The following is a 24,697-nucleotide window of genomic DNA, read 5'->3' as shown; positions in this document are numbered from 1 at the left end:
CCCTCACTTTTACCCTGTTGCCACTTCAAAAATCTCCCTCTATTAACACCATTCAGTAACTTTTTTTTCATATCTTCTACCATCCATATTCATCACTCAAACAAGATTCTGATAGCTATTATCTATATTTTTCTATTTTCTTCTTTCCAAAATGACTTCAGTACCTGTTTCACCATCTTTCTTTTATCCCCCAACTCCCATCCTTACACTAAGGGAGTTCAATATACATATTGATACAACCTCAAGCATCCTAACCTCCTAATTCCTCAACTGATTTCCTATGGCCAACTCCTTCCCATCCCAACTTCAGCTACACTAAAAAATGGTTATATTTTTTATCTTATCATGGCCCACAAATCCACTATTTTCTGAGTTTAATAAACTCAGAAACTCCTTTATCTAATTACAATCTGGTAACATTCTACCACTCTCTGCTTTGCAAACCCAAAACCCTTTTTTCTTTGTCCTCTCCACTATTTCTAATCCCTTCACCCTTATGTTTTTTTTTCTCCCAAACCATGACTTCTACACTAGCTATGCTCTTCTTCTTACTTCCTCAGAAAACTAGTTCCTTGATTCCTTAGTAAGGTAGTTCAAATTTATAGTCTTCTCTTGAATCCTTTGCCCCCTCATAAAGTTGAGGACCTTGCCCTGCCAAACCTGAGTCCTAGATTATCTCCACTATCTTCTGCCTTCTTTTCTACCCATGAGATAATGAGCAAAATTGGAGGAAAAAGTATAAAACCTTATGACAATATCCACTATAAATTTCTGAACTCAAGAAGACAAGGCAATCATTTTATAGCTCCTTATTTGATTCACTATCCCATTAACCAAAGTGTCTCTTTGAAATCTTTTAACCACTCCACAAACTTCCCATAGTTCCTTCAGTTTCTTCTTTTGTAGCTGAGAATCTTTCTTCAAGAAAAAAAATAACTTGAACGCATCCATCAAGAGCACTCTTTCATCCTCCTCCTTATCTCATTTCAAGAGTTTTCTGCCCCTTTTTATTCTTTCCTTCATTTCACTTGAAGAGGTGACTCTTTTACTTGCCAAAGCAAACTCCTCTACCAAACTAGCTCTGTGACATTCCATCCCTTTTTCTATAGTAGATCCCCACCTCTGTTATCCCAATTATTTCACTTCATTTTCTCCCTGAGTAGTGATTGTTCCCCTACTGCCCATAAACACTTCATGTCTCCATCATCCTCAAATAAGCCTTACACACTTGATCCATCCATCCTTACTAGCTATCAACCTATATCTCTTCTCTTTCTTTTGGTTTAACTCTTAGAGAAAATTATAACTGGTGCTTCTACTTTTTTTTCTTTCACTTCCTTCTTAATTTTCTGGCTTCTGATTTCATAACTTAACTGGAACTGCTCACTTTAAAGTTGCTGAAATTCTCTCTTATCCTGGTCTCTTCACTTTGTTGTTTTGTTTTTGTTTTTTTTCCAAATATTAGCTAAAATCCCACCTTCTACAAAAATCCATTTCTGATTCCCACTTCCTTCTAGAGCTTTCCCTCTGTTGATTTATCTTACCCATTTTGTCTTGTGTGTTTACATATATACATACACACACTACATATATGAATATATAAATATAGAGGTGTATATATTACTTTACATATTTGCTTTCATGTTGTCTCCCATTTAGAATGTGAACTCCTTAGAAGTAGCATCTCAGTTCTTAAAATAGTTCATGGAAAGTAGATTACATTCAATAAATGCTTATCTATGTATTATAACAGTCTGACAGACAAATGGGTTGATCTGAATGATTCCTCAAAATGGTGGCTCTAGGAAGAAAGAGCTCCCCAATGGAAAAATGGAGTCACAGAGCTAGAAGAAGAAATAATGTAGAACATAGTGGCAAATTCCACAAATCACATATTTATTCAAAACATATCTGATAACTGAAAAGAAGTTAAGGCAGATTTAAATAAAATTAACACAAAAATCTCCACCCCAATAGAGTTTAACATTTAGCAAAGATATGTAGCATTTCTACTCTACTTATTTCTTGTAATCTCTCTCCCCCTTGGTTATTGTTTGGATTCTGAGGAAGGATAATATAAATAGCAATAGTTTCTCTTTTGGCCAGAAACCATGAGGATCTTCCCTTCCAGATGGCTTTTTTTTTTATCTAAAGAGGCCATTCTTTGCCTCATTTTTACCTAGCTTTAATCACTGAATGGGCTTTGCCTCAGACAACTTGAGATCTGAGAAGGACTTTAGCTTTAAAAAGCCAGGGTCTCCCACTTCATCCCATACCATTTCTAGTCTAATTTATATCTTGCCACTGGGCTCTGATAGTTCTGGAGGAGAAAGTGAGGCTGGTGACTTTGAACAGTCTTCCCTCACTTAAATTCAATTTACTTTCATTCTATGGCATCTCCCTCAAGCCATAGAACACTTCAAGATTGGAGGCCAAAAAACAAGCCTAAATGAAGACATTTTAAGGAAATGTTTCTTGGACTAGTCACTAAGAATTAAAGCAATAAATTATCACAACTCTAAAAGAGTCATGATGAAGTATACTTCTACCTCTTGGCAGAGAAATAATGTAGTAAAGGGGAATATGAGAAATACATTTTCAAACACTCTCAATATGAATTTTTTGATTATGCTTTGTTATAAGGAAAGACTTTTATTAGGAAAGTGCAGGAAAATTGTAGGTGAGGTGTGAGATATAGTGATACAAAAAGCAAAATAACAAAAGCAAAAACCCAAAAACAATCCTCAAAAGAGGAAGAAAGGAAAGCAATTAACCAGAGGAATTCAATCTGAAACTTGATCATTTGCTAGTGAAATATTGGCTATAGTTCCTATGCTTGAGAGCACAGATGTAGTTTTAGAAACCTTTCCCTGAGAGAGTTGGCCAAAAATGTAAAACAAAACAAAACAAAACAAAACAAAAAGGATGGAAATTGAAACCCATTGACCTTTAGAAGTTTAACTTCGCCTTTTTAAAATCTCTAGCACTTGACTTCATGACTCATTGAAAGAGCAAGGTCATATGATATAGGTTTAAAAAGATTGGAAATAAAGCACATGATAAAGAATTTTAAAAATATTTTGGTCACAATATTTATCCTGGAATTATAATAGTGATGTGATACAGCTCTTAAGAGAGGATAACCCCAGCACTACTTGGCTTTGGGAGTGATTGAGTTGGAAATTATGTATTTCTTCCCTTAGGATATTCTGCCCCAATTTATTCTTATCTGACCAGGATGCTAGGCCCATAAATATTGCTATCAGTTAACAGTTTGTTGGTCTGTGATAACAGGGTTTCTTATTAGCACCAATAATGCTTAAAGTTCCTGCAGGCACAAAACAAAATTGGGTCTCTGCCACTTGACTTAGTGACATTTCAGGACTAAAAGCATAATTCCAGAAAGGCTCCCCAGTGAGCTCTGCCCAGAGAACTATGGGTACTGCATCTGTGCACAGAATCAGACCCCTCCTCAACTCCATCTTTAAGCCATGAAATTAGCATATCAGTAACATGAAGCACCTGGTCTCTCTCTTAACTTTTTTCTATAAATTTACCTTCCCGCTCCTGACTCCTAACTTCTTTTGGAATTTAGTTCTTTTTAATTGGCATTACAATTATAATAAAATTTGTCCCTTGCCTCCAAAAAACAAAAATTTAAAAAAAAAAAGTGTCCTGAGATCCCTTTGGCTAGTCTAGGTCTATAACATTGAGATATTATTGCTAGTTAGAGCTAAAAAATGTCAAATCACTCCAGTGTTTTTGCCATTAAAAACCCCAGAGGGATCACACATAGTAAGATAAGAATGAAAAATTAATGAACAAGGCAAAAACTTCACTCCACTGATAATTTAGCATATGCCATTCCTAGACTCCATGTTCTTATTTTTCATAAAATTTTTTATGAAGTCATATCTCTTAGCATGGTTACTATCTTATCACTGAATCTTGGCTTTGTTTCACATAAAAAGTCATAATTATTTGATGAACAGGTTGATTTCAGAAAAACCTGGAAAGACTTACATGAACTGATGCTGAGTGAAGTGAGAAAACCCAGGAGAATACTGTATATAGTAACAGCAATGTGATAATAAACTCTGATAGATTTAGCTTTTCTCAGTAATAGTGATATAAGACAATTCCAACATACTTGAGTTGGAAAATGCCATCTGCCTCCAGAGAAAGAACTATGGAGACAATGCATCTGCATACTATTTTTATCTTCTTTTTGTTTTGTCTTGTTTTTCCCTTTCTCATAGGTTTGTCTCTTTTGTTCTGATTTTTCTTTCCCAGCATGAGTCTGGAAATCTGCAAAAATGATTGTATATGCATAATTATATCAGATTGCTTGCTGTCTTGGGGAGTGAGGAAGAGATGGAGGAAAAAAATTAGAACTCAAAATCTTATAAAAATGAATGTTGAAAACTATTTTTGCCTGTAACTGGAAAAATAAAATATCATTAAAATGAAAAAAAATATGTGGTGTCATTATCCAATAACTAACTTTATATTATCAGTCCATTATAACATTGATATACAGGATGTCCCAAAAAGTCTTAATGAAGTTTTATGTTTTAATAGTCTTAACTGTATTGTTAGACGGTACATTAGATAGCTAGGTCTGAAGTCAGGAAGACTTCTCTTCTTGAGTTCAAATACAGTCTCAGAAACTTATTAGTTGTGTGAACCTGGGCAAGTCACTGTTTGCCTCAATTTTTTCATCTGCAGATTGAACTGGAGAAATATCTTTGCCAAGAAAGCCCCAAAAGAAGTCACAAAGAGTTAGATAGAATTGAAAAAGGACTGAACAACAATAAAAACTACTGCTTTTAGGGAAAATAAAACGTCTAGCTCAGACTTCTCCCTGTGGTGAAGGTCTCTTTTCCTTCTCTCTCCTTCAGCTTTCTGGAGTCTTGGCAACAGAACTTGTTTGGTACAAGGTTTCTTTTTGGGAGTCAAACTCTGGACTTTGCAAGTAGGCAGCAGAATTCTGACTTTCACATAACCAAAGGGCCAATAGATCTGCTTCATGACTAATAGATGCTTTTTAAAAAATTATTTGACATCTTTTCACAAGTCTTTTCTGATATTACATTGTATACTCTCCCTCCCTCTTACTCCCCCTAAACTTTCCTTGTAACAAAGGAAAATAACTAGAGAAAAATAATACATAGTGAGTACATAACAATGCTTGCAATATTCTTCCCTTACTGTCCTTAGCCAAGAGGGAGGAGGTTATTTTATCTATGGCTGTTGCAATTACTCAGAATATGGTTTCCTTTTTTCATTACATTGTTGCAGTTATGGCATATACTGTTTTGAACAACCTTCTTCAAAATTTCAAATGTTCTATTATTTTCTCAGGGTGACTATTTTGTCAACAAGGATTACAAAATCTCTATTTTTTAGTAAATGTTCTTCATTCATTGCTATTATCAAGAAAATCCATGTTGCTAGAACCTGGAGACCTGCCAAAACAGATATGATGGTTTCAGAATGGGTTAATGATGATAATAAATTCCTATTTTTAAAAATAAATCTTTTTCACATTAATCTTTCTTTTGACTTTTAACCAATAATTGAAACCCTAAAAGAAACAAACAGCTGACATAATTCAAGTCACAGATAGATGACATTATTTTGATCTCTATAGTTGCAGAGGTCCCTTTCAGCTGTAAGTCAATAAATTAGAGGTTTGGTAGAGTCAATTCAAAGGAGCTCCTGAGAATCAGATGGTTCAATTTTTAGAACATCATCTAAGAAATAATCATCTACTAAAAATCGAATCTGGATTTATTGTTTTATTGAAAATGACAGGAAAATGTTAATAATATAAATTAACTTTAAAAGTGTACCATGGGACATTTCCTTGCCCTTTAGCAGAGACTAAGCTGTTAATTGTGTTCTAGCAATCCCCCTCCTGTGATCTTATGTGAAACTTAATTCATATATCCTCAGATGATTTCTATAAAAAAAAGTTTAGAACATTTCATCATGAGAGAGCAGATAAAGTATATTTACAACCTTAGCAATAACAACAAAGAACCACAGGAGGAAGCAAAAAAAAAAAAAAACACAAAATGAGAAGTTTTTCTGTTGTAGAAATAATTTGACCAAAATGAAACCAAGAAGGTTCTCTGACTCTAGATGCAAGGCTTCTGCCTTGATATCACACATACTTTGTTTTTAGTTTTCAAATACAGTATCCATGTTTGCTATTCTGTGTGCAGTTATACCTGCCCTCACCCATGGGCATGCTGGTAATTGTTTAACAGCCAGGTTCTCAAAAAAAAAAGAGAGAGAGAGAGAGAGAGAAAGAAAGAAAGAAAGAAAGAAAGAAAGAAAGAAAGAAAGAAAGAAAGAAAGAAAGAAAGAAAGAAAGAAAGAAAGAAAGAAAGAAAGAAAGAGAAAAAGAAAAAAACACTTATGTCCATAATACATTTTAATGTTTAATTTATATTATTAACATTTTCTCTATCATTTTCTCAAATCTAGACAGTCAACCAAATAATAAATCAAGCCTTCATTTGTAGCACTTTGAGATTTCAGGGATAGAACTGCTCAAGCTGAAAATTTAACAATCAGCTCTCAAACTGATTTGAGCAAACTCCTGCACACCTCTGTCCTCTACCATTACACACTACTCTGCCGCCTCTCCCTACTTTATCTAGGTCTCTAGAACATTAAATTTCTAAGGCAAGAACAATGGACAGTTCAAAGATTTTAAGACTTATAAGGCAATGCAAAAATTCCCAAGGCCAAGCATTGAACTTGTCAATCTTTCAGGTGTCAGACTGCTTCCTCATTAAGGGGGTGGAGGGGGAGAAGTGGGATTGGCATCTTTAAGTAAGTCTGAAGGCATTTCAGATGTTGGAGTTTACAAACCTTCAAGCAACTCTTTGGTGATGACAGCACAGAAAAAAATTGTAGGATGGCTTTTTTTTTTCTGGTCTTATTTGTTGTTTTGAGAGAGATAGGGAAATCATATATCACAAGTGCTCTAGCATTGCATTTCCAGATGAGGGAGAAGGAGAAGGGGAGGAGATGTCACAGGATAAATGTTTGAGAAGCCACTGCCTGGTACATTCATTACAACTAGGGACATTATCAGCAGGTTTTTTTTAAGCCCATTTTTTCAACATCAAACAGAAAAGTAAAGCACCAAGTGGGAAACAAGATGATTCACTCTTTGATACATATATACGTGCATAATAAACACACCCACAAACAAAATATATAGATATATGCACACATATATAGATGTATACACATAGCTGTATATGTGAATATATACACACATTATATGTATAGACACTAAAACACAACACATGCATCTTCTTTGCAACCTACATTTGGAAGCTAAAGGTATCATTTGCCTCTGTTGAATAATAATAATTTACCAAATGATATCCTAGGTAGGAGTTCTGTGAGCTTGTTTTTATAATGTGTGTATGTGTGCATAAACTCACACACACACAACTGTTTTAATATAATTAATATAATTGGCTTCTTTTGTAATTCTATATATATTTATCCAAGACATTTAAAAACATTATTCAAGTAGGGGTCCATGTAGGCTTTACCAGACTGTCAAAAGGGATAATGATAGAGAAAAAGTTAAAACCTTCTAAAGGTCTGGGATCGATTAAAATTCTCAAATTTTCCAACAAGACATAGTGGTAGTTTATTGACCTGCAAAGTCTGAATTTAACAGACCAAACACAGAAAGGTAGCAAAGATCCAAAGATAAGCAAGGGACAACGTAATTACCATGTACTTCTTTTGTGTGGGTGTACCTTGATTTAGGCAAGAGATATGTTTCAGAAAACCTGTAGTAAGCAGCTTTTGCAAGTTGAAATAATGTGCCAGTGGGCCTTGCTATTTAATAATATTTGCTTTTTTATAAATCAGATATATATATATGTATATATATGTATATATCTGATATTTACATATATCTAGATTGCAGTGAAATAAAAATTAGGAATGGGGGGAGGAGGAGTTTGATGAGCAAGATATCCTAACTGATCTCCATGATACAAGGAAAATAGATCTGGATATGGTGTTAGGGAGTCAGGATTCTAATCCTGCATTTGCCACTGACTCATGTTTCTTTTGTTAAATTATGTGGATGTCGGTTTATTTTTTTTTTTATCTATAAAATGTGGAGGTTGAACTAAACAACTTCTGAAGTTTCTTCCAGTCCTAAATTTGCGATCCTGTAGAATCTATGTTTCAGTGAATGTTGAACTAAAGATTATAGGACCTCAGTTCAAAATCCAGATCTGCCACTCATTATGACATTGGATAAGTTATATCACCTCTCTAGGCCTCAGTTTCCTCCTCTGTAAAAAATTTTTAAATATTCACACAGATTCTTCCTCTGTGTTTTCTCTTAAAATTGGATTGTGAGCTCTTTAGGACCAGGGACTGTCTTTATTTTCTAATTGTATTTCATATTCTTGGCACTGTACTTGTGACAAAATGAGCATTTATATATATGCTTTGCCATTCTATCCCAAATGTCCTGTCCTGATGGGCAATTTTTAAAAATCAACTATACTAGAAGTATGTTTCATGAGCTCAAGGATCATTTCCTGTTTAATCTTTCTATTGTTCTCAGAGTATAGAATGTAATTTGTTGTTTAGTCATTTCAGTCATATCTAACTCTCTGAGACCCCATTTGGAGTTTTCTTGGTAAAGATATGGGGTGGTTTGCCATTTCGTTCTATAGCTCATTTTATAAATTAGGAAACTGAGGGAAACAGGGTTAAGTGACTTGCCCAGTGTCATAAAGATAATTATCTGGATTAAGTATATTGGATTTGAACTCATGAAGATGTCTATCTGATCTTAAGCTCAGTGGCCCATCTACTGTATTTGTTAGCTGCCCCATTAGGCTATTATAAACACTTAATAGATGTGTAATTTTCCTTACCCTTAAGACTATATAAGGTAAATAGGAATCAGGGAAGACACAAGAATAAAGGATATATAGCAATGTACAAAGAATTTCTAGGCTGCTGAGAGCTTTCTAGGGCTGTATAATGTGAGCAATTGTGTGATATGTTAGGATAAAGCATGATGCTAAAGGCAAACTCATCAGTTTAATTCTTGTGTGAGCTTTGAATACTAGAATGTTAGAGCTGGATGGGACTTTAGAATTCATGCAGTCCAAATAGAAAGTGAACTAGGTTAAGTTCTTCCCAAGTTTGTGACAGGGCCAGGAAAAGACCCCAAGTCTTTTAGTGTTCTCTCCTTTAAACTTCTCAATACAGTGTCCAGCATGACTCGAGTGCTTGATTAATGTTTAATTAATTGATTAATGATAATGTTTACTGACTCAGAAGTCTTGCAAGTGGAACTAAAGGAAGAAAGTAGGGATTGTAACATAACCACATCCCCACTACCAAAAAATGAAGAAAAAGCATGAGTCCCTTTGAGTAGGGATTGGGGTGAGGGTCAGGAGGAAGGACTCATATCTCACATCTTCAAGTATAAAAAAAAATGCAATTATAAATGCCAAGCAGATGCTGAAATGATGTCAGTGACCAAGAATTACTTACCATCTCTCCTGGTTTACATATTGTGCATGCAAGCAGCAGCTGCACTAGCTCTTGAATATTAATGATTTGTTTATTCAAACATACTCACTTACATACTCATAACTTACAGAGAGGGGCAAGGCCTTCTTTACCTGTCCTTTGGACATTTCCCCTGGAAGACTGTAAGAACATCCTAACAATTCTCCCTGCTTCTGGTCTTTCTCTTTTAATACATCCTGAACATTAAACTTCTTAATGTAAAGCTGAAATCATGTCACCCCCCCACATAAAAGTTTGTGAACAACTCTTTGTGACCCCATTTGAGGTTTTCTTGGCAACAATACTGGAATAGTTTGCCATTTCCTTCTCCAGTTCATTTTACAAATGAGGAAACAGAGGCAAAAAGTGACTTGCCCAAGGTTACACAGCTGGGAAGTATCTGAGGCCAGGTTTGAACTCAGGAAGATGAGTCCTTCTGACTCAAGGCCTGCCACTCTTCTCTACTATGTGACCTAGCTTCCCTGGTTTTCCACATACTATTAAGTAAAGTTCCCATTTCTCAGTCTGGAAGAGAAAACCTTCCATACTCTTATCCTTATCTTTTATTCTGAATATATTTCTCACTTTTTTCCCTCAAGCACCAGCTAAACAAGTTGATTCAGCTTTTCTGAAGCGGTCCTTCAATTTCCTTCCTCAGTATTCATATGTACACACTTAAATTCCTTTCCTCCTTTGCATCACCCATACTTCAAGACAAAGTTCAAATGCTAACCTGTTATTTGTGGCTTTCCCTGATCTTCTATTCAAACATAATTCTTCTCTTTTTTTCAAAACCTTTTTGTATTTCTCTCATGCAGCTAGATAGCAGAGTGGAGAGTGTACTGGCTGTGAACTCAGAAAGGCCTGACTTCAAATCCAGTCTAAAACACTTAATAATGTGTAAGCTTAGGAAAAGTATTTTATGTCCACCTCAGTTCTCTTTGAAGTGTGGATAATAATACCACCTTCTTCCTAGGGTTATTGTGAGGATCAAAAAATATTTGTAAAGTTCTTTATAAACCTTTAAACACTATATAAATTTAGATATTATTTTATTTGGTACCAAACTGCCAGGTGATTGTTGTGATGGTTATTTTTCAATCATATCTGACTCTTTGTGACCCCATCTGAAGTTTTATTGGTAGAGACACTGAAGTTATTTGCCATTTCCTTCTCCAGCTTATTTTACAGATGAGAAAACTGAGGCAAACAGGTTAAGTGACTTGCCTAGAATCACATAGCTAACAAATTGAGAAATGCCCAAATCTTGTTCATCCTCCTATTAAACAATGTGCTCCCTGATGACACAGCTATGACTTTATCAGTTTTCTTTCCTTTCCTTTCCTTTTTCTCTTTTTGCTAAGGCAATTGGAGTTAAGTGACTTGCCCAGGGTCACCCAGCTAGGAAGTGTTAAGTGTCTGAGATCAGATTTGAACTCAGGTCCTCCTGAATTCAGGGCTGGTGCTCTATCCACTGCACCACCTAGCTGCCCCAAGGCAAAAATGATTTGGAACTTTATCATTTTTTTAACCATATATTCCTCTAGTGTGTAGTGTAGGGTATTGTATATAACAACAATTCTAAAAAGTATTTGTTGATTTGAAAAGATGGAGCTGAAAGGCCCCAAAGAAGACTTTATATAAGTAATTAATTCACGTAGTTTCCCCAAAATATGAATGTTTTCATTTTTTAATGATGAAATGAAGATTGCTCAGTTTAAGTCACAACAAATACAGCAGGAAAGGCCAAAAGTAATCCTTGCATTATATCCAGGCATTTGCCATCTGGAGCCTTCTGATTTCCCTATCTCTTGGGCTAACTTACTGTATGATCAGTTCTAGCACTAAGAGTGGAAATTCAGTCATTAGGAATAGAGAGCAAAATGAACAGTAGGACACAGAAAGCAGAGGGAGCCAAGATGCCCCCAAATAAGGATCCAAGTCCTCAGATTCAAGTCTACATTCAAGTCCTCAGTCACTAGAGAAATGAGGGAATACTTTCTCTGAATGATGACACCTTTTACATCTCTGGATTGTTTATATCTCTGAATAGCTGAATTGGATTCACTGGAGAGCTTCTCAGCTCTCTGCCAACTCTAGAACTATAATTCTAAGGCTTGAGAACATGACAGAGGGAAGATTCATAACTTTTTCTTCAGTGAATTCATCAATCTGAAGCTACTTTACTACAAATATTTACATGGACCAAAGGAGAAATCCATTTCAAAACTAGCCCAGGCCCTTCTTCAGCTATTCCACTCTGAAAACACAGGACTGGCTCTTAAACTTGGCATTCATAGTCTCCTTTTTAAAAAGAAATATTTTGATAGCTGCATTTAGTTTCCTTTTAATATGCTATATTTTATTTAAAAGGAAGCTAGATAGCACAGTAGATAGAGTGCCAGATGTGGAGTCAAGCAGACTAGTTCATATCTGATCTCAGACACATACTAGCTATATGATCCTGGGCAAATCATTTAACTCGGTTTGTCTTAGTTTCTCATCTGTAAAATTAGCTGGGGAAGGAAATGGCACAACATGCCAATATCTTTGTCAAAAGAACCCCAAATTGGATCACAGAGAATCATAATTTGAAATGATAACAATTACAACAAAACCCAGCAATATAATGATATTAATTTAAACAATAGGAAAAACTGAATGATTAAAGCCATGTTAAAACAGCAAACAAAGTAGTCAAAATAATGAGGAGAAGGAGGAAAAGGATAATTAATTTTTTTCATGCATTAGAGGTTTACAAAGCATGTTAACAATCATCTCATTTTATCTTTGCAGCAATCCCAGAAAAGTATTAATAGCCCCAATTTACAAATGAGAAAACTTGAGGTAAACAGTGGATAAGTGACTTGCCAAGGATCCCATAAACTTAGGTCTTCCTTACTATAGGTCTAGGGCTCTTTCCATTGTATCACTTACTTGCTGAACAGGTAATGACAATAAATAGCAATCATGGCAGGATAATAAGATCACAAATCTTAGGCTCTGTAGGCCCTTAGTGACTAAGATAATATGGATAAAAATAATAATAATGATTTTTTAAAAACAGATGTGAATCCAGGTCCTCTGTCCTTAAATTTGATGTTCTTTCCAAATTAATAATAGAGTTTTAAAAAAAGGACTTTCATACATATTTCATCTTCATGCTTGTCCTTATAGGTAGGATATAAGTTACATTAGTAACTTCATTTTACTTATGAGAAAATTGCAAAATGAAGAAGTTATTTCCCCAAAGGCACATAACAAGACAGTGAGGTGTTCTAGAATTCAAATGGTACAGTCAATATTTATGAGACTATAATGAATTTTGTTTTTTTTTCTCCTCAACTATTTAATTTATTATAGACTAAAAAGCTTGCAATCAGTTGTCCCGATTCCATAAGTTTATTATATGTGACCATTTATAAATAGAGTAAAAACTCACTCTGAGATGCTCTAGGTAACTGATCTCACATGGAAAGGCAGTAAAAGAAGGATCAGAACATAGTGTCTCCTGCTCAGTCCTCCAGATAACAAAAACTCCCTTGTTTGCTGCATACTTTTGTACTTCCTTCTTTGGAAAAGTGAGGGACCATGGGTGTGGAATATTGCATATCAGCTGTTGATGGGTTGTTTTGTTTTGTCTAACTGCTTTCTACATTTTCATCCTTTTTCTTTTTCAACCTTTATTGTGAATTTTTATTGGCTTATTAGACAAGGAAATCTGGGATAATCTGTTTATATACAAAGGTGATATAAAAACAAAAGAGACCAAAGTTTTGTTGGACTTTATATATTTGCAAGAGGGTTTTGTCTTTCCTTTCTTTCTCATTGTGGGGGGAGGAAGGTATTGATTGAAAAGAAATATTAAATTTTTTTAAGAAGCAAGAAATCAACAAAAAAAAACTTACTTTTTTTAAGCTTGCAAAATATCAGCTCTAAATAGGATGGAAATGTATGCAGCATTTATACATAGCCCTATGTGGGGCTTAATTCTGTCTACATCCTAAAAAGTCAGTCAATAGTCTTGTCACACATATTTCTATGGACTTTGTTAAAAGAGAAGCTGTGATTCTATGAAATTTTGCACCCTGACAGAACTTCTTTCCTACTTTAAATTGTTTTTTGTCTGGATCTTTCTTTGCTCCCCACCTGACTCTCCTTGTTTATCTGCTGTTACTTCTTCTATTACTAATAATAGCCAATATATTTAGCACTTTAAGATTGGCAAAGCATTTCATATATATTAACGCAATTGAATCTACAACCTTCCCAGGCAGTTGCTTTTATTGTCCTCATTTTACATATGAGGAAATTATGGTAGTGCCTTATAAAGAATCATAGTTACTGCCAGAGGGATTAAGGCATGATCTGAACTAGACTATCTTGAATACAAATCTAGGGCTCTATTCACTAGTCTAGGTTGCCTAATTTAGGTTTCTTCCCTGTAGGAGGAGTTGGAAATAAACCATCTCTGCAGTCCCTTCCAGCTTTCAGTCTATAAAGAATGGACCTATTTTACTTTGCATCTTAAGGCCTAGTACTGTATATATAGTAGACCCATAAGTATTTACTGAATGGAGAGAAACTTGACTTAAGGGAAGAAATCAAGCTGTGAACAAGAAAGAGGGTACTTGGTTTTCTCCTTTTCTTCTATAGAAAAATCCATTCCTTGGGTGTGGCAAGAAGGGAGATTTCAACCAAAGGGAAAACCAATGGATATTCCTTAGAGAGTGGGAAGTTTTTGGCTACAGCACTATGTCAGTGAGTAGAGTCAAAAATTTCATCCCCAAACAGGTTAGTACATGTTGCTGTTTTAAACGGTATTGTGTAAAAAATAGATCTGTGCTATTTCATTAGTATAAGAAAAAATAAAGTCTTGTTACTACCATCAGTAATGTCATCTTGTATACAGAGACTAGACAGCCCTTTGGGGGATCAGCTGAAGTGCCCCTACATATAGAACTGGAGAAAGAATGGAGCAGAAAGTCTAACAGAGGAGTTAGATAAAACCAACTGCCCATCAATAACCCTGCAACTTTTCCAATGCAACAGGGGAAAAAAATAAAAAGGGAAAAATAAATGTTATGAAAGGTCCAGGGTGGTTTTGCAAAGCCCGGAATTTGTGCCAAGAGCTTCAGGTGAAGTATGAAGCATTACTCCTCCCAAGCGTTGCGATATATTTTATTAAAAATAACTTTCCCTTTTGGCGTGCTGATCTTATCCTGTTCTGTCTTAAACATCTTTCATTACCTGCGTGAGCTGGCAGAAAAAAAAAAAAAAAAAAAAAAAGTAATCTGGATTTTGAGCTATGGATGGGGTTAGGGATAGGGGTATGTGGTTTTGATTGGTCCTCTTGTTCAAAATGTCAAACCGTAGGTTCAGGTTTTATGGGGTTAATAAGACTGAAAGCTCCCTTTTACTGGACGAGAGATGTAGGGTAGTTGTTTATAAAGCAGCTTCCCCGCGTAGCCCAGCTTCCTCACTTCAGCACTCTGCCTTGGATATGCCTTAGGTAAATCCTCCTCAAAAGAAGAGATTTGGGGGAGAGCGAACACTGTAGTGGGCTCTTTTTGTCCTCTGGCTCTGCCTGAGTAGTCATCCTACTATCAAAGGCTCATTCTCCCACATTTTCCTCTTTAGCACTCCCAGGCTAATCTGGGCTCCACTTCTTTGGCTCTCCCCCGCGACGAATCCCTCAAAATGGGGAGAAAGAGTCCTCGCGACAGCATTCCCCAATTCTGAACCTGCATTCACTTCTAGCTTCCACACGTCCTTCCCTCCCTCCCCGCAATTTACTTACCCCTCTGCCCAGCAGCTCCCTGGAGCAGAAGTCTCCGTACCAAACCTTGATGCCTTTTCGGCAATTTGAGAACGGAGCTGAACCAATCGGAATCTCGGCTTCTGCCGCCGCCTCCACCTCTGGATGCTATCCCGCCTCCTTTTCCTCCCTCCACTCACAGTACAGCGTCAATGGGTCTTCAGCTCTTTCGGGATGTTGAAATAGGAAAGCTTCTCTCTTCTTTGCCCAACAGGATTCAGCTCTCTTATCATTCCCTTCCTCCCCAGTATCACCCTAATAAAGGGAGGGGCAGAGGGCGGAGCCGATCTTCATCTGCCCACTCACAAACATTTGCACCCTAGCAATAGCTGGATTAATCCTGCAGCCTATACATAGACTAATCCCGAACCCAGTGCCTCATCTTTCCCTTCAGGGAACCCAGAAACCCTGATATAACCATGTGTAATGCGTGTAGAATGGGAACATGTGGACTGTCCTGTTTGGAAACTGCAAGTGAACCCAGCTGTCTAAAACGTAGAATGCTTAGAAAGACAGAAGACATGAGGGGGAAATAATGTGAAATCAGTTTCTTAAACTAGTTTCAGTGGGTAGATGAACTTGGGTGGGAAATTACACACACACACACACACACACACACACACACACACACACACACACACACATATAATATTTTTCACTAATCTCTAAAAGAAATTTAGAATTCAATTATGAATGTAAGTTTTAAACAATTATTTTGAGGAGAGGTCCTATGGCTTCTCCAGACTTCTAAAGGGGTCCATGATACCAAAAAAAGACCCCTGGGCTAAAGAGTCCCCACCTAGTTTTACCAACAAAATCTGGTTAAATAATGTCAAATACTTGATTAAATTTCTTTTTGAAATAATTTTATCCTCTCAAATATATATATATATATACATATATATGCACTATATATGTTTATATGTATATGAATTCATATACACATATTCAACTCTCATAATTTGCTCAGATCTATGTTTGTTGTATAAGTAAGGTAACTGGGTAAATTTCTCTCACCAATTTTGGAAAGCCCAAATTTAATGTCATATTACACAGCTCAGTTTAATTCAGAGTAATTTGGTTTAATTAATCTTGATTAAACTCAAATGATCATGAGGTCAGAAGCCAAATTGCAGGAAGTTAAGAAGAGAGAGATAGTTGGTCAAGAAACATTTATTGCCTACAATGTGCAGGCACCATGTTAATCTTAGGGATACAAAAAGAAGCAAAACATAATTCCTATTTTCAAGGAATCTAATGGGGAGAAACATACAAGCAAAAAATACAAAAAAGTACAAAGCAAGAAGGGGTTAGGTTAAAAGGGCTTTGATTGCCCCCCCCAAAATTATATTTGCTTTTGGAGGCAATAGGGAGTCACATGATTTTATTGAGCAAGTGTGTGTGAAGTTGGATGGGGAGGTGTCTTTTGCTTTAGGAAAATCACTTTAGTGGCTGAACAAAGGATGGATTTGAGTCAAGGAAAGACTTGAGGCTAGCAAACTCACCAACAGGCTACTCTAACAATCTAGATGTGAGGTGTTGAGGACTTGCACCAGAGTGGTAACAGTGTCAGAAGAGAGAAGGTGGTATAACAAAGAAATATTGCAAAGATAAAATTGGCAGTCCTTGGCAACAGCTTGAATATAGGAAAGGGGTTGAGAGTGAGGAGTCTAGGATAACCACTAGGTTGTGAAACTGAAGGATAGGTTATTGTTGATGAAAATGACATCAGGGAGATGATGCCATGACATGCAAGTGAATTGAATTTAAGTAAGGGATGGCTGTGCAAGGATTCCTGCCTCACTTTCCCCTCCAGAACCATGTGAGTCCAATGGCCAGATATAGATCAGGATGACTAGAGATAGTGCCAGATGCAATGGGAGACCTTGTTTTTTTTAAGTAAGGTCTTCAATAAGTCTCAATTTAACCGATGCTGCATTATTTAGTGATTAAGTCGAGGTAGCAATTGAGGGAAGAATTTCCTTGTTGGCTTGGTCTAAAAAATGGGAGGATGGTGTTGATTTCTATAGAAATAGGTAAAATAGGAAGAGTTGGGGTGGGGGAGGAAGTTTAAGGGAAAAGGAAATGAATTTGGTGGATGTACTACTGAATTTAAGATGTTTACTGGAGATCCAATTCAAGATGTCTGAAAGGCAGTTGAAGATCTGAGACTGATCATGTTCATCATAGGATGACCTTTCTACATTTACTGAGGGTTAAACAAGCTCAGAAAAGTTAGTACTTCCAAAGTCACAAAGATATCTTGTAACATATTGATTCTCATATATACTTCAAGTATTAATTGAGGGTGAAGCAGATTTTGTCATCTGAAATCTAAGAGGCTAAGAAAAATGACACCAACTATTTGTTTTCTTTTAAAAAGTAGATTATAAATAAGAGGTGACAATAATAATAATAATTTTAATTTTAAGATTTGTAATACACTTTACAACAACCCCTTAGTGAAGTAGAAAGTTGTACTATTATTCAAGTTTTATAGATGAGAGAGCTGAAGCATTGAAAAGCTTTATGACCTGTCCATGAAAATGAAAATCTCCTAAGAATTAGATGCTCTTTCGAATAAAATACATGTTAGCTTAATTAGATTTTCTTCATTTCTCTGACTAACTAGATTGAATTTGTAAAATCAGTTTGGCCCCTAACAATAGCCAACTAAAAATAAGAATATTGCAGACTACAATATAGGAAGATCTGAGATCAAATCCAATCTCATATGTGTGAGCTTTGGTAAGTTTCAATTTCTTCGATTGCAAACTGAGAATAAAATGGCACATACCTTTTAGAGTTGTTTGGAAATAATAATTATAAAGAACTTAAAAAAATGCTTATTTCCCCCCATCCTTTTAGAACAGCAATTTTAAATCTAAAGACTAAATAATAAAAATTGAATACTTTATGAGACACTTTATGAGAAAAAAGAGATAAAATCCTAAGAATAATTAATGAATAGGTACTCTGTTCCTCAATGTGCTTCACCCTTGACTAAGCTGGTACTTTAGATAGGCACCATCATGGGGGTAAAGATTTCAGACCTGCTCCATCCATAAGAATGAATTGTAGGAAGAAAGGCAAGATGGCAGAATGAGGCTAGAATTTTTTTCTGAGTTCTTCTACAACTATTTAAAAATGATACCAAACAGAATTCTGAATGGGAAAATCAAGAAAAAAAATCACAGTGAGTCATTTTCTCCAGCTCAAGGCAGCTTTGGAATACAAAAAAATAGAGGTCTGTGGTCAATTGGGAGGGAGCAGGCTTCCAGCTTCGTTCCATGGAGGTAGCAGCAGCAGCTGTGTGCTGAAGCAGTAGCACAGAGAAGTACAGTGACAATAAGAGTACTAACACTTTGTTAGAGATTCTGAGGGACTCCATCCCTACTCCATACTAGGAAAGAAGAAGAAACAGCTTTCATCTATCAGTTCTATTGCCCATTGCCCAGTTCTGGGCAGTTTAGGATGAAGAGGAGCAGTCACAGTCATAAGGAAGCAAGTGTCCTACCTAGGAAAGGATTAGAATGCAGATCAGGAAACCAGTGCTACAATAGCAGCAGAAAGACATAAAAGACAGAAGCTCAGACCAGACATTCTCTTATTCCCAGTCCTAGAAATGAGCAATGCCAAACTTTTAGTACAAAGTACAAAGTTAAGAAATAGCTTGGGAAAATAAGTAAATAACATAAAAAGAAAAGCTCCTCTTCCCTTCCCCAAAAAACTGTTGTGATGACAGGTAATTTTCAAGGCACAAACTCAGAAGAAGATGATAATTTGAAAATATTTATAAGCAAAGTTTCAAAGGAAAAGGAAAAATTAAGATTGGAGGTAGGCTAAACAAGAATTTCTAGAAGTTTTTTTTTTACTTTAAAAAAACAAAAAAAAAGAATTAATTTTAAAAAATTAGTAAAAGTGGCAGAAGGAAAACTGGGTAAAATGAATCTATGCAAGGAAATTATGAAAAGAGGATTAACAGTTCAGTAAAAAAAAAAGTCAAAAACACTCTGGAAAATTAACCAAAATTAGAATTGTCTAAATGGTAAAAAGAATACAAAAATAGTGAAGAAAACAATTCTAAACTTTGAAATGGTTAAGTGAAAGTTAAAAACTACATGAAATATCAAAAAACAAAGTAAAAAAAAAAGGAAAAAAAGAAAATATGAGTTATCTCATAGGAAAAACAACTGGCTTGGAAAATAGATTGAGGAAAAGTAATTTAAAAATGATTGGGTTACCTGAAAGTCATGAGCAAAAGAATAGTCTTGGCATCATAATTCAAGAAATTATAAAGGAAAACTTCCCACACATCTCAGAACCAAACAGCAAAGTAGAAATTGAAAGAATAACCTCCTCAAAGAGATACCAAAATGAAAACGTCCAGGAATGTGATAGTCAAGTACCAGAATTCCCAAGTTAAGTAAAAAATACTGAAAGCGGTTATAAAGAAACCATTCAAAAATCATGAAACATCAGACACTATCACAAAAGATACAGAATCTATCACTATAAAGAATTGGAGGGGTTAAAACATGATATTCCAGAAAACAAAAGATTACAATCAAGAATGACTTGCCCAGCAAAACTGAATATAATCATATAGAAGGAAAATGGATATTTAATAAAATAGAATATTTTCAAGCATCCCTGATGTAAAGACTAGATCTGAAAAGAAAATGTGAAGTTCAAATGCAAGATTCAAGAGAAGCATAAAATGGTAAACAATAATGAGACTTGGTAAGAATTTAACAGGGTTAAACTACTTACATTTCTACATGAAAAGAGTGTGGCCCAAAAGAATTGTGACATCATTAGGGCAGTTAGAAGAAATCTACTTAATCAGAGGACATGAATGTGAGTTTATTATATTGGGATTATTACAAAAAAAGAAGAATGGAAGGTGAAGAGAGATACCCTGGGAGAAGGAGAAAGGGAGAGGAAGAATAAAGGAAATTATCTCATGTAAAAGAGATGCAGAAGGAAAAGTTTACCATGGAGGGGAAAATTGAAGAAAGAATGGGCAATATTTGAACTTCACTCTCACCTAAATTGGTTCAAGAAGGGAAGTACATGTTCGTGCATGTGTGTATGTGTGTGTGTGTGTGTGTGTGTGTGTGTGTACAGCTGGGCATAGAAATTTAGCTTACCCAACAAGGAAGTAAGAGGGGAAGAAGATAAGATAAAGGGGATGGTGGTGATAAGAGGGTAGATTTAAGGGAAGTAGTGGTCCTAACTTCCCAGCTGGTGCTCTCTCTACTGTGCCACTTAGTTGCTCCTCTCAGAATATTTCTTAGTGTATAAAATAAAATATATAGCATTAGAATGGAAACCAATTATAATGAAATGAATTGTATCAGTTTTTAAGTTCATGGATCTAATGTTAAAAACTCTTGTTTTTGAGTTTGTCCAATAGTATTCATATCTGAGATATAGTACAGACAATGACAGGAAGAGGAGAGGATTGCTTTCATAAAACTCTGAAACTCCTTTATTGACTGCAAGTTTTGCATTAAAGTAAAGGCACTCCCTTTTAAAACAAAAACTTTGGACCACTGTTGCTATATGGGAGTGAGTGTGAAACATTGATATCTCTGAAGAGCTAATCACACAGTGATGAGTGATAAGTAGATAAATATCCAACAGAAAGAACTGGAGAAGTGGGTGATAATATGAACAGAAAGCAATATGTAATTTGTGAGGAGAAACAACATTGTGTGATGGATAGAAACCTGGCCTTAAAATCAGAAACACCTGGAGGAAGTTTAATCTCTGACAGATACTGACTATGTGTACTTAGGCAAGTCACTTAAGTTTTCAAAGCCCCAGACAGTTCTCTAAGATTATAAATTGCACAAAATTACTTATCTATAATGTGGACTGGGTTTTCTTAATTAGGAGTTCCTTACACAGACAAGATCACAGGCCAAGTTATAAAATTATAATAATAATTTAAACTGTTAATGAAGGAGTCAAACAAAAACTTTCAACTGTCAAAAATAGAGTACATCACAAAGAAATTATATGACAGTATAAGAGAAAATAGGCTGTCATATGGCACAAAATAGGGATGACGGTAGATATGCAGAATGCATTCCTGGTATCTTAACCTCTGGTAGAAAGCAGATAAGAGTGATAAAAGGACAAGTAAAAATGAGTTGTGGATGACTAATGTAGAAAAATGTTTAATGTGATTGCATAGGTATAACATATCAGTTTGCTTGTGATCTTGGGGAAAAGAGAAAGCAGGAAGGGAGGAATAAAATTTTGGAACTGTGAAAGTTTATTAAAAAAATGAATGTTGAAGGCTAACTTTGCATATAATTGGAAAAATAAAATAATATTTATTAAAAAAAATTTTGGTCACAAATACATTTTAGCACTCTCCACTCCCCATGGTTATTCTTTTTAGAGAATAAATTACAAAATCACTTCTGTTCCATAGCAATGTCCTAACACTTTTCTTTCAAATCTGTTGAGTCAGAGAATATTAAAAACTTAGATGGCACAACTGCCTTTTTAACACCAGAAGTAGACACACTTTCATTATCCTTGTTAAACCAATTTCCATGATTTTGGACTCTTGCCTATACAATTGATATCAGCTGGATAAATTTCAGCTTTACTGTGGGTCTTGGTACGATCCCTTCGAAGTCAAAGAAAGTCTACTTTTTCTGAAGACCTGAAGGTTTTTTATCTAAGGTTTGTTAACATGCTTTCCAGGAATCTGTTTAAGAGGAAAGGAGCAAGAAAGAAAGTATGAGGTATCAGATGTTTGGTGGTATAAGCTAAAAATTCAAAGAAGTGGAGAACTTCTCTCTAATAAGAATTAGCAAAACTCATGCATGTCCACACATTTGGAATGTTTGAATTTGGCTTAGCTTTCCATCAGGATTATTTAGCCTTCATTTGCAAACCACAAGTTCTAAATTGGCATATTTGTTAATTTATAACGTTGTGTTGTGTAATTTTTATTGCTTTTTTTTTATAATGCTCATTGTATAATGTCTATGTTAATTGTAATTTGCTAATTAATGCATGTTTGATACAAAGCTCATAAACAGAAATGGTTGCATGTGGATCTAGTTAGCAAGGAAACTCACCACTCTAAGTAGAGGAAATCCTAACAGCATGAATAGAATTAGATACTTTTGTGAAAGTACCAACTGAATTTCAGTTTGTAGCCTGTTATTATGGCTTCTTCCCTTTCCTGCTTTGGTATCTTAGTGCTTAGTTAGCATCTTTCTCAGCTCTTCATCTTGTATCTGCTGTTTTCTGCATGACACTCTCAGATTGATTGTAGTCCAGTAGATTGGTTTAAAACTTCTTCCTTATTATTTGGAGATTAGTCTTCTTTGGCTGATTCTATCCTCCTAATTGGTAGTTTGATTCTTAAAGGTCCCTACTACTCCCAAGCATGACTTCCTTTATTCTAACTATAAATTCCTGCCTTTATCTCCTGATGCTCTAGGTCCATGAAATTATAGGAAAGTCTGACCTCTCCTTTCAGTACATGAGTCTTGAACCCATAGAATTATGGGGAAGTGAGCCCTTTTCTATTGGCATATATCTGCTACAGTGATAATAATTTGTTCACTTTGGTTTCAGATGTCCTCTAAGCAAGTTTGATATAGTAGAAAGGATGTTGGATTCAGAGTCAGAGGCCCTAGGTTCAAATTTAGTTACCCCCCCCCCATTTACAACCTTTGTAACCTCAGGCAAGTCATTACTCTCTGTACCTCAGTTTCCTCAAATGTAAAACGAGAGAGTTGAATTCAGCTCTAAATTCAATGATCCTATAAACTTCAGAAACTGTAACTCTTTCAACAGCCTTTTACTAACTGCTTGCCTTTACCATATACTGAACTAAACCCTGGGTAAAGTATAAAAACAAAGTCACATCCAGTCAATTCGATCTTTATAACATCTCTCATATATACTCTAATTCTCTCCCTTGACACAGACACTCTCCTTGGTGGATGTCCTCTTCACTTCATACCTGAAGTATTGCAATAGCCTTCTGGTTGGCAATCCTGCCTAAAGTTTCTTCTCACTACAATCCATCATCCCCTCAGCTGACAAATTGATCTTTCTAAAATGCAGCCCTGATCATGTCACTTCCAGCTATCCCTAATCCCTTAGGTGACTTCCAATCACAAGCAGAATAAAATCTTGTTTTAAAGTTAAACCCTTCAACACTTGAATCTTTCCTGTCTTTCCAGTCTCCTTCCATGGGTTCTCAAACTGTGGCCTGCAGGCCACATGCAGCCTGCTGAGAACGTTAATGTGGCCTACCAGGTAATGGCAAATGGGCTGAGTGTGAGTTTTTATTTTTACTATAGTCCGGCCCTCCCACAGTCTGAGGGACAGTGAACTGGCCCCCTATTTGAGGGCTACTGCATACCTTCCATGTAGTCATCCAATGACATTGATACCTTACTGTTCCTTGAAAAAGATACTCAAACTACTTAGAGCATTGCTACTGGTTTGTCTTCTATGAGTATAATATTCTTCCTCTTTTATTTCTGCCTCCTGGTTTTCCTAGCTTCCTTCAAGTTTTGGCTAAAATTCCATCTTCTACAAGGAGCCTTTTCCATTCCTCCATAAACTTAATTGCCTTTCCCTCTAGATTTTCCCCAACTTATCCTGTATATATCTTGTTTGTACATAGTTTTTAAAATGTTATCTCCCCCTTTAACCTCTGAACCCTTCAAAAGCAGATTGTATTACCTCTTTGTATCCCTAGCTTTTAGCACACAGTCTATTGTCAAATTATTTCAATCATGTTTGATTCTTTGTCAGAACCCATTTGGGGTTCTCTTGGCAAAGGTACTAGAGTGGTTTGCCATTTCTTTCTCCAGCTCATTTTACAGATGAGGAAACTGAGGCAAATAGGATTGTGTAACTTGTCCAAGGTCACTTACCAAGGAAGTATCTGATGCTGGATTTGAAGATGAGACTTCCTATTCTGCTCTATTCACTGGGATACCTTCCTGCCTTGTGTTTTGTCTGGAACATAGAAAGTCTTTAATAAATATTATTATCAAAAGTCGCATATTAGGGATATATAGAATTGTTCTTTGCTCTGTTCTTTCTTTCTATCTCTTTGACCTCATTAGCCTTTCCTTCAGCAAACTAGATAGATCCAAGTACCATCATTACAAAGCTTTGTTTGATTGGATCTCTAGATTTGCTTGTCATAGCTTCTGTGCTGACTCTCTCATAGACTCTCCAAGAGAAGTAGAGCATGGAGTTTGAAAACAGCAGCATTTTTTCCATCTAAGCATCCTA

General features: G+C 35.7%; 1 protein-coding gene across 1 annotated transcript in view; it reads right to left on the bottom strand.

Moving 5' to 3' along the window:
• Nucleotides 1-15,652, bottom strand: part of PLA2G7 (phospholipase A2 group VII) — a 73,281-nt gene extending 57,629 nt beyond the window's left edge. Inside the window, exon 1 of the mRNA XM_074310734.1 lies at nucleotides 15,386-15,652. The gene's annotated coding sequence lies outside the window, so the exon portion shown is untranslated. The remainder of the gene's footprint in view (nucleotides 1-15,385) is intronic.
• Nucleotides 15,653-24,697: the final 9,045 nt, after the last annotated feature.

This window comes from Sminthopsis crassicaudata, chromosome 4 (genome assembly GCF_048593235.1).
Source record: "Sminthopsis crassicaudata isolate SCR6 chromosome 4, ASM4859323v1, whole genome shotgun sequence".
In the NCBI taxonomy this organism is placed as follows: domain Eukaryota; kingdom Metazoa; phylum Chordata; class Mammalia; order Dasyuromorphia; family Dasyuridae; genus Sminthopsis; species Sminthopsis crassicaudata.
Note: the sequence above shows the minus strand (reverse complement) of the source record. Positions and strands in the feature narration are given on the sequence as shown.